The sequence below is a fragment of the Columba livia genome, chromosome 5 (genome assembly GCF_036013475.1).
Source record: "Columba livia isolate bColLiv1 breed racing homer chromosome 5, bColLiv1.pat.W.v2, whole genome shotgun sequence".
In the NCBI taxonomy this organism is placed as follows: domain Eukaryota; kingdom Metazoa; phylum Chordata; class Aves; order Columbiformes; family Columbidae; genus Columba; species Columba livia.
Window position 1 is genome coordinate 62,455,592 of NC_088606.1, and position 7,121 is coordinate 62,462,712.

The 7,121-nt window shown below is 35.3% G+C and overlaps 1 long non-coding RNA gene across 1 annotated transcript in view; it reads left to right on the forward strand.

Moving 5' to 3' along the window:
• The window catches only part of LOC110354950 (uncharacterized), an 81,883-nt gene that overhangs the window by 72,068 nt on the left and 2,694 nt on the right, over window positions 1-7,121 (forward strand). The window contains exons 5-9 of the long non-coding RNA XR_010473131.1: window positions 282-349; window positions 2,520-2,596; window positions 3,114-3,308; window positions 3,580-3,777; window positions 4,691-4,846. This is a non-coding gene — a long non-coding RNA (uncharacterized LOC110354950). The remainder of the gene's footprint in view (window positions 1-281; window positions 350-2,519; window positions 2,597-3,113; window positions 3,309-3,579; window positions 3,778-4,690; window positions 4,847-7,121) is intronic.

Sequence of the window (7,121 nt, forward strand, 5' to 3'; positions counted from 1 at the left end):
ATAAGGGTCCCTTCCCGGGAAACTGAGTTTCCTTTGGTTAAGTCTCATCTTATGTATTTTAGACTAATCTACTAAAGTAAGTTAAAAAAAAACAAACAAACCCTTACCAGCAATAGTTACATTCTACTTAAGCTCCTCTGCACTTTGTTAACATGGTTTGTTTAGATCTTTATATGTTCTTATTCAACATTAGTAGAAGTTTTGTCAGTGTAAATTTTCAGAACTTGTTACATATATAAAGTGAAAATCTCAAGAATTTATTTTTTCTATTTGTCCTTCAGAATACATCATTGCAGTGCCTGGAAAAAAGTGGGAAGCTTTGAAACAGCATTTGCCATCTCCAAAAAGGGTGAGTTTGTCTACAAGAGAAAAGTACCTGCAATTCTGATAAAAAGGTCTAGAACCCATGCCAGTTCTAAGAATTTGTCTGTCATTCAGTTTCTTATTAGTAAATGTTTTCTTTCCAGTGAACTGTAATTGAGTTATGAAGCAGTTCTCTGCAGAATCAGAGCACATTACAAGCTCTCCGGACACGTCACGTCAAACATGAGCCTGTCAGCAAGGGCTCCGCAAATCAAAATCTTAGGTCTGGAAGGAAAGTTTTCCTTACTGTTCTCTCCACATGGAGTCAGGTTCCAGGATGTTTCCTGCATCTTTTATGACACAAGTAAACTTTCTGCATTCAGTAGAGACAGTAGATTGGGTATGACTTGAATCATTATCTATTTCTACTAAAAATAGTATTGATAGTTCATCTAAGGATAATATGAACCAAAGCTTTTAACTGAGTTGGCTTTGCAGTGTTAACATTTTCCTGTTGGATGGAGATTTTCTTTCAACATTGTTTTTTCAGTCTTTTTTTTTTTTTTTTTCAACTGTTGCTGCCTATTTGCTGTCTACTGACTCAGCATCTTTTGAGGTGATCCAGAATAATAGTTATTGCTGATTGCCTCATGGTATGTAATACTGAGCATTTCATAGAAAGAATAATCGTATCAGTGTGACCTTAATGACTTTGTCCACCAGGGAACTGAATACATGCATGAAGGCAGTTATAGAACTGATTTTTCAGTAGATTGTTTTGTTAAGTATATCCTATTTGAATTTAACTTTTTAAAAAGAGCAAGGAAGTTTCTTTCAAAGCATTGCTTAGGTTCTGCTATAAGCTTCTTTAGTAGTAGTATTTTGGGGTTGTACAATTATTTTTCAAAACAGATACAGAGAAGGTCCAAGCACCAACAATGTGAAATAGAGTCAGGTTTTAGTTATGCGTAATTTCAAACCATACCCAAAAGCTGAAAACTCAACTAAGTATCTAGGAAGCAAGATTTGTGTTGCCAACATGCACATGTTGCACATGCATGGCCAGTGGTAAATTTGATGATGTAAACAGCATAATACAACAACTGAGATCAAAAACTCATAAAAATAAATAAAATACATAATAACTTCAATTAATGAGATCTCAAACTATGTATTATTTAAAAATTGCATAACCAGCTAGGCTATAATGAGCTATGCTTTTTATCAGATTAATGAGTCTACAGTTCAGGACTGTTCATGACTCAGAATATTCTTTCCCTACAGCACATGTTCCAAACAGCCCTTCATGTATCATTCATTAAACACAGACCAGCGATACTATGTAAGGCGTAAGGACATACAGGACAAGAGATTTTGAAAACTTTAACCATAGACAACTTTGGCAATCCCAGCTTTGTATGAAGCCCTTTAATAAAAGTGACTTAGAACACTTGTATAATGAATCAACTCTCTATATATTCAACCATTTAATGAAAATTTAGGCCGCACAGTGAAATATGCTAAATGCTTGTTTGAAACATGACAATTTTGAAAATATTATTGTTTGACTTTAAAAAAAAAAAAAAGGTTCAATATTGACAAAAATTACCAAAACCATCAGAAATGTGAGACAGTACCTACCCCAAGAAAACCATGAAGCCTGAACAGAAATAAATAGTGACATTATCATCAAATCACAAGAAAGCTCCTCCTGGAAGGTAATATTTGCAGAAAGAAGTAAATAATGCATGTTTAATTCAAATTGATTTAATTATTTTTGTGCCACCTTGTGCTCTTTCCTTCTTCAGATGAGAGTTTAATCACTAAAATAATCATATAGACTCCTACCATATGACTAGAGTTCCAAACAGATGGCACAGTTACAGTAGGGCAGGCTCCTAGAAGAAGGTAGAAGAGCTGAGCGTGTGTCTTTAGGTTTAAAAGAGGCCTCAGAACTATCATATGAGTGTTAGTGCTTCTCCAATAAACAAGCTGGTGTTAGATTTTGAATAACCAATATTTAACATATAATTATCCTGGATCAAAAAGCACCAATGAGCTTTGAATGTGGGCCCACATTTAAATCATCCAGCAAGCCCTAATCCATTTCATGTATCCAGTTCTTGCAACTCTTTGTCAACCTAAATAAAAATTTGTCTTCAAAGTTAGCAGGACCGTATACAGTAATGTCTTTGAAAATATCCCTTTGCTAACAGGTACTGCATCAAACTGGAGTGCACGGCATTGCTGACACTTGATGTACTTCCTCCAGAAGGCAGGATTCACGGGAACGGTGAGCAGCATTTACAACTTTGCAACGTTATTCCCTAAAGTGCTGCCTGACTCATGTTCATTTGAAAGAGTTTTTCAGCTCTAGGGAAAATTACAGCATGTACTCTGTTGTTGTAAAGGACTCTGCTAACAGTGTCGGTGTGCAGCCAAAGACAATTATGTTTCTTACAAATATTACAGAAATATAATGTTTTCTATACAGGAAGTCTGAAAATTCTGTATGTGACATTTACACAGGCCTGTACCATGGCATGGCCTTCAGAAATATGCAGGTATGAAAAAATATATATTTTAATCAAACTTTATTATACAAATCACGTCACAATTTATATAGAAGAGACAAAGCAGATTTTTAAGGTGGTGTAAAACGTGCGTTCCTTTTCATCTTCTGCAAGCATGAAATTTTATGCTCTGATTTTTTAACAGCATAGCGATGGTATTTTTTTATATTATTATTATTATTTAGTGAAAACTTATGATATTTGAATGTGGTAAGTAATACTTCTTTAATTTTGCAGAAAATAAATATTCTTCAAGCGGCAGTGGCAGACTCTTCGCAGTGACACAAGTGCCGGCTGGCAATTATGGTGGTGGTTTTGTCTTGGTTGACTAGTCATCTTTTTGCTTTCATTTTATGTATGTTCTGAACTTCAGATTAGAAGTGTGGGAGTCAAAATCCTTAATTTCATTTCCAGCTCCTCTACCATATAAAGGTAAATTTATTTATATACTTATTTATCTATTAAAAATATATATATATATGTTATTTTTTTCTCCATTTCAGCAATGTTTGTCTGTTGGAGGTTGGATTTGTCATCCTGAACACAAGTTAACAGAATTCATGAGCTACAAAATATCAGACTCCACATATATTCTTAAATTTGCGTTCTTTTCCTAGCAAGTTAATACGGGAATCCTGTTAAGTGTTTGGGCCCAACTCATGTCAACAACTGTTAATAGAACAACTCATCTTTTGCATTACAGACTTGGAGAAACACGTATGGCAGACTGTGATGGCTGCAGAAGTGGCCCTGTCACCCTGAATTCGGCAGTGCTGACTTCTGCTTCACTGAAGATTCAAGGGAATGTCTCAGACGGTGATTTTTTATAGGCTGTGAGAGAAGGCCAGCATCTTGAAGCTTGCTTAAATTTTACAGGACAGTTTGGGCAACGTAGGTACAGGTAAGCAGTAAATGTGTTTGAGGTACCGATGTTAATCCCAGTGAAAGTAAATGGTACAAGCCACTTTATGGAGAGTAATAGTAACAATTTTTCCATCTGCTCATCCAGACTATTCCAATCATAATCAACAAACTGAAAATTGTGGTTAAAATGACAGAAAAAGGAAGGTTTTGTACTTTTGTAGGTCAAGTTTCTAGTGACAAGATTGAAACAATGGTGGTTTCCCTTCATGGAAAATGTATAGAAGCTCCCCCTCAGTTGCAGGTAGATAGATTCTTCTGTGTTTGGGTTCTGGATATCATTATTCTTGGGTAGCAAGAATTTTTCTGTAAGTTAAAAGGGATTTAAAATGCTCATAGGCATTTTATTATCTCTCTGTCAACATCACCTTCAGAAAAGTAACAATTACTTTCTTATCCTAAATTCTAATTGGGAAATGTAATGATTGTAGGCAGATAATGATAGCTGAACAGGGAACAGTATAAAACTCAAAGGAAGCAATATTTTGAAATGAGAAATTACTCTTCTGTTGTGAAGAAAATAAATCAGTCATTCTGTATTTAATGTAGGTGTTTCTGAGACCTTTTCTATGGCAAAGAAGAAAAGTGCTCTGAAATGTTCAGTCCTTTTTTTTTGTTGGTTTGTTTTAAAGTTTCTGAATTAAAAATCTGTGAGCCAGTGTGTCTCACACCACTATCCTGATAAGTTGTAGCTGTGGTATTGTGGGTTATTTTCTTTCTTTTTTTTTTTTTGTAATATAAAATATATTATGTTCCTCTGTATTTTATTGTGAATAATCTTCTCTGAATGGAACTTCATCCTAATTTGAGTGCCACTAAAATAAAGGTTAGCTTTTCTGACTGTATATAACTTCAGTGGAAAACCTTTTCTAAATTACTTTATTGTTTCTCAGGCCTTGGAGAGTGCTGTTGTGGATGGCAATGAGTGTGACTCATCTGGCTATGGAGCTGGAAGTGTAATATTGAAGAAAATAAATAACAAGACTGAAAAGAGCATTAAATGAAGAAATGAGGCATGAATGCGTGAGACAGAGGTTATTCTACTGCATGTAAGTAGATACCACCTAATTACTTGGGAAGCAGAACTTAGTAAGGAAAGCGCAAGATCATGAATGAACTAGAAGCCCTCCAGGATATGCTTGACTCCTCAAATCCAGCCATTTCACTTCCAGCAGCAGGCGGCTGTCTCACTGCCATTCCGCAGTCTGTGGGGGAATAGGTTGGAAATCCGAGTCTTTGAAAGAAATGCATTATGATTATTGAACAAGTTATTTGTATTGCTTATAGATTTGTTATTACAAGTTTTTTGCATTGCCCATAAGCAGCTCATTACATTCAGTTCTCAAAAATAATGCTTTTTTATTTATTTTTAAAAAGGTAAAAAAGCTCCACTAGCAAAAGTCAGAGCTGCCTTGTCATCTGAGAAGAGCACCGCTGCTCTCATTTCTACCCCAGTTGTCTGCCTTACTTTTGAGGAGCCCTTGCTCTTGCCATGCATATTTTTTTTCCAGAACTTTTATTCTTTTACATAAAATTAACTCTTCCTGATCTGTAAAGGCAGCTAAGAGTGAATTCAGTGCAGAAACTTTTGATGGTGTTGTTTTGGTTGGTATTTAACCAATTGGCAACTGACTGTATCCTTGACTGGGACAGAAACACTATTCCTTTCCTGTGGAAGTCACTCAAATATGTTCAAATTATTAGGTTAAAAACCACCACTCTTCAACCCCCTGATTTTATGCAAAAATTGCTTAGATAGAATGAGTGTGTTAAACTATAACTCCAGTTAACTTATTGAACTATACCTATAGTAAACAAATAATGAGGGTGTTTGGGCATTTGTTAATGTGTAATTGTGCTAATATTAATAAAAACAGTGGCATGGCCAAACCTCTATGAGAAGTTACATGAAAAAGACCTTAAAAAAGGGAATTTATGTCTTTCAAAATTCAGTGCTTACATATCCAAGAAAGCTAAGGACATAGAATGCAATTGCTCAGTAATTTTCATGTGAAACCTTGTTAACAAGTTGTGTCAAGAAAAGACACAGACATTAATAGGGGTGTCTTCATTAATATTTTGCTGTTTGAGCAAATAATTTTTCCAAATGAGATTTTTGCAGTTCATTCTTCAAGACTGTGAGCCGGTGATTACCACAGCCTGTTGGGAAAACTAAGGAAAAAAAATTGCACGATAAGCCCACTGATTGAACATATTAATGTATTAAATATATATTAATACATTTAGTCTAATTATTTCTTATCAAAATGGATTATAGAGAGATTTTTTTTCCCCACATTTTGGATTTTGAAGGAAGGGAGAATTATTCTAAGGGTTATGAGAATCTTTAACTAATATGTTATCTCATATTTTAGGATAGTCTTCAGGGCAAGACAGAGGTCTGTGGGCCATTCCATAGATGAACAGCAAGAAGCTGCAGGTCTCTTCTTTCCTAAGTTCAGGCTCATACCAGTCATGCTCCACACATCCAAATCTATACATGAGGTCATGTAATTAGTCTAATTACTCAGAGACTTGCCAAAGGCATCCGTGACATTGATCTGTTTAACTTCAGAGTTGTGGAAGACTACGGGAATATTACTGAATTTGGGCTCTTGACCGATAAGACAACTGAGGTCTGATACTGTTTGTTACTTGTCTTATACAAGATGGTTAATTTCCTCTATGTGTAAAATATAAATGAAGCAAAACAAAGTTTTGATTCAAATATTCTTAAAGGAAATAGACCATCTGAAAACTCAAGAACTAAATAAATTTCCCAATGTTTGGTCAAGCTAAAAACTGAATGTAGAGCTGCCAAAGGAAAAGACTTTTTGTATTAAAGTACTGATAGTGGTTTAGAAAACAATTTTGGTTGTAAAGCAAAGTGACATTTATAGTATCAAACAGAAAGAAAAAATTAACACTGCCTATTGAGCTTAGATCATCTGGGGCTTGGATAAAGCAAGAATATAACAGTTGCCCTTTCAGATATCCCCAATGTTCAAACTACAGTGGCATCTTAACGACGAATACAAAGAACTCTTTACAGCTACAATTGTGGAGGAGAATCTGGGTTTCATGCTCTGTTCTGCAGTTTAGCTTGGTTGGTAGTAGTTCTATGTGCTCAGGGCAAATTTTGATAATTAGGGATATTTAGGTGAAAGGATGGTTTAAGCCCAGCACTGACATTAATGTGGGTTCTTCCATCATCTGGCCTCTTCACACCTTTCCCTCTGCCATAAGCGACTCCACCATCTTGAACTTCCAGATGGGAATCTACTGTACAACGGGAAGGTAGAACAGGAGGAATACAGTGAATGT